Genomic DNA, 10367 nt, shown 5'->3' on the forward strand with positions numbered 1-10367 from the left:
GCGTATGCGCGCGTGTTACCCACGCGTTGAAAGGAGGAGGGTCCCGAAGCCAGGCTGCGCCGTTGGAAGTAGCCGCGCTGAGTGGCGTGTGCCTCGGATCAGATTGCTGGCGGGCGGAAGTTTAGGGCGCGCTGAACGTGACCCTCTTTCCTCAAAACTTTCATAGTTCCAGTACCCGGATCACCTAAACTTGGAAAAGATGGCGGGAAGTTTAGCAAAATCCTGGAGGGCGTGGGGGAAAGAATAGATGAATTTTTAAGACCAGAACGACGACGTCAAAAATACAGAGGTTTTGTTTCCCCCTAGGGTTTATTATGCATAACTCTCATTATAAGATAATATAAAAATATATAGACACATTACAGAAAATGTAGAAGTGAAGGGGGAAATGACTCATCCTACCGCTCTCACGCAAGTAGTATCAGCGTTTTGCAGGACAGTCTTCCCGATTTTTAAACTGCATTTTTCATATTACTGCAATCATTTTGATGCACAATTTAAAAACATTTTATTAGGCTTCCCTGGTGGCGCAGTGGCTGAGAGTCCACCTGCCGATGCAGGGGACGCGGATTCGTGCCCCGGTCCGCGAAGATCCCACATGCCGCGGAGCGGCTGGGCCCGTGAGCCATGGCCACTGAGCCTGCGCGTCCGGACCCTGTGCTCCGCAGCGGGAGAGGCCACAACAGTGAGAGGCCCGCGTACCGCAAAAAAACCCGACATTTTTATTAGACATTTTAAAAACGTTTCAGGGACTTCTCTGGCAGTCCAGTGGTTAAGACTCCGTACGTCTACTTCAAGGGACGTGGGTTTGGTCACTGTCTGGGGAACTAAGGTCCATGTGATGCGGCACATAAATAAGTAAAGAAGTAAATAAATAAAACGTTTCATACTATACAAAAGTAGAGAGAATAGCCTGATGAACCACCATATAGTCATTACTCAACTTCAACAATTAACCAACTCCTGGTCAGTCTTGTTTTTCTCCATACCCGCACCTAAGTGGCACTGTTACTGAGTCCAAGCTCATCCTGGTCCTGCTTGCCACAGGACAGGCCAATAAATTGAGAGAACAGTTGTTGGGGCAAAGAATAGCAACTTTATTAGGAAAGCCAGCAGACTGAGGAGATGGTGGACTCGTGTCCCAAAGAACAATCTTGCCTCAGTTAGAATTCAGGCTTCTTTTATACTAAAAGGGGAGGGGGTAAAGTCAAACATTCCTGGTTCCAGTCAGCCTCCAGAGGGGATGTGTTGATTTCTTCCTTCCTGTAGTCATTCACAGGTGGGCCTGGTCAGGATGTTTCCTGTGAGCTAAACAAAGGTATTTTAGCTTAAAGCTCATTACCTGGGAGGCAGGGTTCCCAGAGGTGGGCCATTATGTATAATTTAAGCTTATAGGCAACATCTCTTTAGTGATTAACTTGTAGCAAAAGCAATAGAATATAAAGGTTAAAGTGAAAGAAACAGATCTAATATGGAGTCAGATTTGTTCTTCCCTATTACAGTGCCCCCCCAACATTATTTTGAAATAAATACCAGACGTGATTTCACCAGTAAGCATTTCACAGTGTATTTTTATTTTTATTTATTCATTTATTTTGCGGTACGCAGGCCTCTCACTGTTGTGGCCTCTCCCGTTGCGGAGCACAGGCTCCGGACACGCAGGCTCAGCAGCCATGGCTCACGGGCCCAGCCGCTCCGCGGCATGTGGGATCTTCCCAGACTGGGGCACGAACCCGTGTGCCCTGCATCGGCAGGCGGACTCCCAAACACTGCGCCACCAGGGAAGCCCCACAGTGTATTTTTAAAAGACAAGCATTCCCCTTTTAAAACATATCCCCCAGACTATCACCCACCTCCAAAACAATAATTTCCTAATATTATCAAGCATCAAATTAGTGTTTACATTTACCTGATTGACCTATAAATGTCATTTTTCAAATACAGTTTGTCTGAATTGAGATCCAGACCATACATTGCAACTGGTTAATATCTCTCTTAAGTCTTTAAAAAAAAAAAAAAAGCTATGGTTTCCCTCTTCCTCTCTTTTTTGCTTGCAATTTCTTTCATTTCCTTTTTGTTTCATTTTTTAAAAATTTATTTATTTTATCTTTGGCGTTTGGTGTTTGTTGCTGCGTGCGGGCTTTCTCTAGTTACAGGAAGTGGGGGCTTCTCTTGTTGCGGACCACGGGCTCTAGGAGCTCGGGCTTCAGTAGTTGTGGCACACAGGCGTAGTTGTTCCGTGGCATGTGGGAATCTTCTCGGACTAGGGATCGAACCCGTGTCCCCTGCACTGGCAGGCAGATTCTTAACCACTGTGCCACCAAGGAAGTCCCTGGTTTCGTTTCTTTTTCTTTCTTTCTCTCTTTGTTTTTTTAGAAACTAGCTGGTTTGTCCCGTAGAGTTTTCTCCAGTCGGGATGGATCTTGCTGGTGGCATCCCCGTGGTGTTTTAACATCTTCCTCCGCCTCTTGTGTTCTCTACATATTGGTTAGTTAGATCTAAAAGGTTTGATCAGATCAGGTTTGATTTTTTTTTTTTACAAGACTGATTGTCTATTATTGTGTATTTCCATGAGGAGAATTATTATTCCTGCTTGTCTCTCATTTTTTGATGTTTGCAGCCATTGATCATTGCATTGCTTAGGGGTTATAAATGGTGATATCATTTCGGCATTTATTAGCTGGAAGACAGATGAAGAGGAATATCGCCTCATCGGCTAATTGATTACATGAGGTACACTTAGTACAAAAAAGTCAGGTTACATACCTGATTCTTTACCTTTAGCAGTTTTCAAAATAATTAATTGATTCCCTAGTATCTTCCACAGGATATCGATCAATGAGGTTTTTTACTATTACCATTATGAACACATATTTTATATCTATCTATCATTATGAACATTATATTTGTTCTTTTTCAATCCACTGTAATTATTATCCCGATTCGATACTCATATTTTTCCGTCATTGCCCAACAGGTTGGCACCCGAATCCTTTAAACAAAATGACTCGTTTCCTTGTTTTCTGGTATGACGAAGTGTTCTAGGCTCATCACAATTTTCCACACAGCTTTATTGAGGTGTAACTGACATACAGTTGACTACATATTTCCAAAGTGAACAATTTTATGTGCGAACAAGATAGTGAACATATATATCCATGACCTTAAAGGATTCCTCATGCCCCTTTACTATCCCTCCCTCTTGCCCTCTCTTCTCCCTCCCTCTTCCCCAAGCAGTCTCTGATCTGCTTTCTGTCATAATGGGTTAGTTTGCATTTTACAGAATTTTATATGAATGGAATCAAACATGACATTCTTTTTCTCTGGCTTCTTTCCCTCAGCATAATTATCTTGAGATTCATCCACGTTGTATGTATTATTAATCGATCCCTTTTTATTGCTGAGTGATATTCTATTGTACAGATATACAATAATTTTTAAATCTATTCACCTGTTGATGGACATTCGGGCTGCTTCCAGTTTTTGGCTGTTATAAATAAAGCTGCTATTGATATAGAGGAGGATAAATAAATACTTATTTTAGAAATCCCACTAGAGGATTAAAGACAGAAAGGGAATTTTAAGGGAGTTTGGGAGACTGTTGTAAGCGAATAACTACTCAAGAAAAGAATTCAGCAACCTAGCAACAATCTACTCTACCTTGAAGGAAGACCAGGCGCATTCAAGCCCCAGGCACACTCAAGCCACAAGTCCTGATAGTTAAAACACAAGACAATAGATATGGGGTCTACATCTTGTTACATGAAGTCAGGGAATTAACGGTCCTCGAAGAGTAGCATTTCTGCATATAGTCAAGACAAGAATAGAGGAGAAAGGGGAAAGAAACTAGGTGAAAGAGGACATGATACCAAAACCTGAGATGAATTACCATATTTTAGTATAGGTTACCACCCTTTTGCTAATATACATATGATTTCAATAGAGCCATGACAGTCCTGGTTAGACCATATAGGGTTAAAGGAGGAACTAATGATGTACCCAAAATGAGGAAGAAGTTGGTCTTCTCCCCCGCCAACCTTTTCTTTGATTATAAAAATGTAGCCCAGTTTGTTCTGGGGGCTGTGCTCCCTGGTCTGCCTACTTGTATCTCTCACAAGCATCCTATGCTAATAAACTCCCTCTTTGCCTGCCACTTCACCTCTGGCCTCTCGCTGGATTCTTTCTGCACTGAGACAAAAGAACCTGAGCTTCAGTAAGTCCTGAGACCAGGTGTGCAGTTTCAATTAAAAGACAGTGGGTTTGGGACTTCCCTGGTGGCGCAGTGGTTAAGAATCTGCCTGCCAATGCAGGGGACACGGGTTCGAGCCCTGGTCGGGGAAGATCCCACATGCCGCAGAGCAGCTAGGCCCGTGAGCCACAACTACTGAGCCCGCGGGTCTGGAGCCTGTGCTCCACAACAAGAGAGGCCGCGATGGTGAGAGGCCCGCGCACCGCAAAGAAGAATGGCCCCTGCTTGCAGCAACTAGAGAAAGCCTGCACGCAGCAATGAAGACCCAAAGCAGCCATAAATAAATAAATAAATTCATAGTAAAAAAAAAGACAGTGGGTTCAAGTCCACCCCTAAGTCAGGGATTGTGGATTGAAGTCCCAATCTGAGGTGTGACTGGGTTTGAGTTCCGTCCAAAGGAGTGCAGTTTCACTACAAATATTCATATATGTCTTTGTACGGACACCTGTGTTAATTTCTCTTGGGTACAGACCTAGGAGTGGAATATCTGGAGCATATAGTCAGTGTACATTTAACTTTTTAAGATACTGCCAAACTGTTTTCCAAAGTGGTTGTACTACTTTACTTCCGCACCAGCAGTATGACTGTTCTAGTTCCTCCACATCCTTGGTAAGGTAATTTTTAATAAATTTAGCCATTTTAATAAATACATAGTGGTATTTCATTATGGTTTTAACTTGCATGTCCTTGATGACTAACGTTGAGTGTCTTTTTAAGTGCTTACTTGCTATCCATTTATCTTCTCAGTGAAGTATCTGTTCAAATATTTTGCCCATTTTTAATATTGATTTACTTTTTTGGCTGTGCCAGGTCTTAGTGGCGGCATGCGGGATCTGTAGCTGCGGCATGCGGACTTTCAGTTGCGACACTGGACTTCTTCTTAGTTGTGGCATGCATGCAGGATTTAGTTCCCCGACGAGGGATCGAACCCAGGCACCCTGCATTGGGAGCATGGAGTCTTACCCACTGGACTACCAGTGAAGTCCCTTGCTCATTTTTAACTGGATTGTTTTGTTTCTTATTATTGAGTTTTGAGGGTTCTTTATATTTTCTGGATATCAGTCCCCTATCATTACATCTGGGGTCTTTCGAAGAGCAGAAGGGTTTTTTTTTGGCTGTGCTGTGCAGCTTGTGGGATCTTAGTTCCCCGACCAGGGATCAAACCTGGGGCCTGGCAGTGAAAGTGCCAAGTCCTAACCACTGGACCACGAAAGAATTCCCCAGAAGTTCTTAATTTTAAGGCAGTCCAATTTATTGATTTTTTTCCCCTTTATGATGTTTTTGGTATCATACCTAAGAATTCCTTGCCTATCCAAAGGATTTGGACTTTTCTTCTATATTTTCCAATAGAACATTTAAAAAATAAATTTAAGTATTTATTTTTGGCTGTGTTGGGTCTTTGCTGCTGCATTGTGGGCTTTTCTCTAGTTGTGGCGAGCAGGGGCTACTCTTCGTTGCGGTGCACGGGCTTCTCATTGCGGTGGCTTCTCTTTTTGTGGAACACGGGCTCTAGGTGCGTAGGCTTCAGAGTTTGTGGCACGTGGGCTCAGTAGTTCATATTAAAATGGCTCGCTGGCTCCACAGTTGTGGCACACGGGCTTAGCTGCTCTGTGGCATGTGGGATCTTCCTGGACCAGGGCTTAGAACCCGTGTGCCCTGCACTGGCAGGTGGATTCTTAACCACTGCGCCACCAGGGAAGTCCTCCAATAGAAACTTTATAGTTTTAGGTTTTACATCTAGGTCTCTGATGCATTTGGGGTTAGCTTTGGTGTACAGTGTGTGATACGGAATGACCTCCTCCCCTCCCAACTCCTCCTCCTTCATTTGCATATTTAATTGTTCCAACACCTGCAACACTGTTTCTGTTGAAGAGCCTATTTTTTTCCCACTGAATTGCCTTTTGCACCTTTGCTGAAAATCAGTTGTTCATAGGTACACAAAATTTTCACTTTTTTCTCCACTCAACATTAGTGCTACAGCACTGTCCGCATGAGGATAAAATATTAAGGTGGCCCACAGTAGGCAGGACCTGGTACAGAAATCTGACTTCCTGTTCTTGAAAATGTCCCCCACTGTGTCCTCAGGGTCATCATCTTTGTCATCACTTTGTCATCATCACTCACTTCCTCTGTCTCCTTGCTTAGAGATTGCTTTATTTCCTCATGAAACCCCAGCCTCTGTGTTATATCTTCATTTTCCAGCAGTTTTGTGGAGTGATCACTAACTTCTCTCCAGATGAGCTCTTTGGCTATTGAGATCTTTGGTTCTACTTTGTTCTCCTGGACTACAGCAAGCCCACATTTTAGAATAGGCTTCCCAATGGTCATTCAACAGATAAGCCAGCAGGACTTTTGGTTACAGGCTAATTGTAGAATGAGTTAGACTCAGGGAACCACAGACCATCAGAACTAAAAAGACTCATAGCCTGGGTCCAGGGCCCAATCTTCCTGGACCAGGGCTTAGAACCCGTGTGCCCTGCACTGGCAGGTGGATTCTTAACCACTGCGCCACCAGGGAAGTCCTCCAATAGAAACTTTATAGTTTTAGGTTTTACATCTAGGTCTCTGATGCATTTGGGGTTAGCTTTGGTGTACAGTGTGTGATACGGAATGACCTCCTCCCCTCCCAACTCCTCCTCCTTCATTTGCATATTTAATTGTTCCAACACCTGCAACACTGTTTCTGTTGAAGAGCCTATTTTTTTCCCACTGAATTGCCTTTTGCACCTTTGCTGAAAATCAGTTGTTCATAGGTACACAAAATTTTCACTTTTTTCTCCACTCAACATTAGTGCTACAGCACTGTCCGCATGAGGATAAAATATTAAGGTGGCCCACAGTAGGCAGGACCTGGTACAGAAATCTGACTTCCTGTTCTTGAAAATGTCCCCCACTGTGTCCTCAGGGTCATCATCTTTGTCATCACTTTGTCATCATCACTCACTTCCTCTGTCTCCTTGCTTAGAGATTGCTTTATTTCCTCATGAAACCCCAGCCTCTGTGTTATATCTTCATTTTCCAGCAGTTTTGTGGAGTGATCACTAACTTCTCTCCAGATGAGCTCTTTGGCTATTGAGATCTTTGGTTCTACTTTGTTCTCCTGGACTACAGCAAGCCCACATTTTAGAATAGGCTTCCCAATGGTCATTCAACAGATAAGCCAGCAGGACTTTTGGTTACAGGCTAATTGTAGAATGAGTTAGACTCAGGGAACCACAGACCATCAGAACTAAAAAGACTCATAGCCTGGGTCCAGGGCCCCAAGGGGCTAGGCGATGCACTGAAGGTCTTCCAAGATCAGATGGCAAATTGGTGGTCAAGCTGAGGTGAGATTAGTGGCAGGTGCCAGTTTTCTTGGGCTTACACCCCAGTTCTAGTTTTTGCATATTGGAAATCTGGTCATTTCATTTTAAGTTAAATATACTAAAGAAATCAAATCATGTGAAAAGAGAAACCGGAAAAAAATGGTTCCCGTCAGCTTGGGGAAGTGAATCCTTCTGTGACCTCATCAACATTTACCCCAAATAGACTATGAAAAGTTCCTTTGGACTTCCCCCACCTCCTCGGAGGAAGTAAACACCTCCTTGGGCTTGACCAAGTTGGTATTTATCAGCTGTCTAAGCAGATGATCTTTCCCATCAGAGGAGAAAGAATCTCTTACTGCCTGAGTGGCTGGTTGGCCATGCCATCCGAAAGAGGCCTGAGAGCCAGAAGGTGACTTGCCGTGGCTCTTCGGCAAGGCATTCTTTTCTCTGCGCTGCAGTTTCTCCATCTACAAAGATTAAGGGGTTGGACAACAGGGTGTGCAAGCCTTGCTGCCTCTGTACCTCCACAGATCTAAAAAAAATCTGCATTTTTAGTAAGCAGCTCAAGGGCTCTTAACTTCAGCTGATATAAGCATCATCTGGGATGCTTAATTAAAAATGCAGATTACCCTCTCCAGATTACACTTGTCCCGATCAAGCAGATCTGGTACATGGCCTGGGAATAAGCATTTTGATTGGTGGCCCACATTTGGGGAGACACTGAATTGGGGATACACATCTTAGCTGATCATCACGGGCCTCTCACTGTTGTGGCCCCTCCCGTTGCGGAGCACAGGCTCCGGACGCGCAGGCTCAGCAGCCATGGCTCACGGGCCCAGCCGCTCCGCGGCATGTGGGATCTTTCCAGACCGGGGCACGAACCCTTGTCCCCTGCATCGGCAGGCGGACTCCCAACCACTGCGCCACGAGGGAAGTCCTCTTCCATATCTTGATAGCTCTTTTCCTCTTAGCACTGAATAGTAGTCCACTGTCTGGATGTATTACACAGCTTCTTTATCCGTTCACCTATTGAAGGACATCTTGGTTGCTCCCATATTTTAGCAATTATGAATAAAGCTGCTATAAATATGTGTGTGTAGGTTTTTGTGTGGACGTAAGTTTTCATTATCTGTTTACTTATTTATTTTTTAAACTGTAGGACTACAAGTTTGAGAAAATCATGAAAAACCAACGACTGTTGATGGATTCTGGAAGAAGTTCTGACAGGCTGCAGGGGCCAAAGATAGAGACAATTCTGATCCAGTTCCTTTTTTTGTCCTTTCAGATTCACTCAGCAAATGACTCAAACACCAGTTAACTAACCAAGAGAAAAAAAAAAAAAGAAAAGAAAGAGGATTCACTGTCCAGTAACTTTCAAGAGCTGATTTCTTATGCATTTCAATTTTCTTCTTTTGCTCTTCTCAGTAGAGGCAAATGTCAAGAAGCTATAGGGAGTGTCAATGTCAGCCCAAAGAGAAAAGTCTCCAAGTTTGCTGGAGGATTCTCCAGGCTTCCGGCTTCTTGGTTTTCAGCATTTGATTCTCTCTGACCAGATCATCCACCTTTGTGGTTCACAATCCCTCACCTATCATGCATTTCTGAGCTTCCTTGAGAAGGTATTTCCTGCTGTGTCTGTACGAAGCCGGTCTTCGCTCACCACCAAATGCACATAAGGATGCAGCTCTAACATGAAGGTCCCATGCCAACCACAGATCACGTCTTCTTCCTCCACAACTTCTCATCCCACCAGACTCAGGAGTGACTACTTCTGGGAACCTCAAATCTGAATGTAAAGTTGATAATAAAAAGATGAACAACCCGGGGCTTCCCTGGTGGCACAGTGGTTAAGAATCCTCCTGCCAACGCAGGGGACATGGGTTCGAGCCCTGGTCGGGAAAGATCCCACATGCCGCGGAGCAACTAAGCCCGTGTGCCGCAACTACTGAGCCCGCGTGCCACAGCTACTGAAGTCCGCGTGCCTAAAGCCCGTGCTCCGCAACGAGAAGCCACCACAATGAGAAGCCTGCAAAGTGCAACGAAGAGTAGCCCCCGCTCGCTGTAACTAGAGAAAGCCTGCGTGCAGCAACGAAGACCCAACACAGCCAAAAATAAAAATAAACAAAATAAATTAATTTAAAAATAAAAAAAGATTAACAACCCAATAAACAAATTAGGTAAGAGATTTGAACAGACATTTCACAAAGAAAGATACAAATGGGCAATAAGCAATTGAAAAAGCATTCAACACCATTAGTCAAAGGAAGTGCAAATTAAAACCACGATGAGATACCACCACCCACCCACCAGAATGGTTAAAATTAAAAAGACTGACAACACCAAATTTTAGCAGAGCTGTGGAGCAACTGGAAATCTCAGACATTGCCGGTAGGAGTGTAAAATGGCACAAACACCTGGGAAAAGGCCAGGCAGTTTCTTATTAACTTAAACACCTGTACACCTATGACACAACAATTTCACTTCTAGGTGTTTATTCAAGAGAGATGAAAACATGTTTACAAAAAATTTGTATAAAAATGTTCATTGCAGGGCTTCCCTGGTGGCACAGTGGTTGAGAGTCCACCTGCTGATGCAGGGGACACGGGTTCGTGCCCCAGTCTGGGAGGATCCCACGTGCCGTGGAGCGGCTGGGCCCGTGAGCCATGGCCGCTGAACCTGCGCGTTCAGAGCCTGTGCTCCGCAACGGGAGAGGCCACAACAGTGAGAGGCCTGCGTACCACACACACACACAAAAATGTTCTCTGCAGCCAAAACTGGAAATATTGATGGTTTAGATGTCCATCGACAGAGCACTA

Source organism: Neophocaena asiaeorientalis, unplaced genomic scaffold, assembly GCF_003031525.2.
Source record: "Neophocaena asiaeorientalis asiaeorientalis breed wild unplaced genomic scaffold, Neophocaena_asiaeorientalis_V1.1 scaffold30, whole genome shotgun sequence".
Taxonomy (NCBI): domain Eukaryota; kingdom Metazoa; phylum Chordata; class Mammalia; order Artiodactyla; family Phocoenidae; genus Neophocaena; species Neophocaena asiaeorientalis.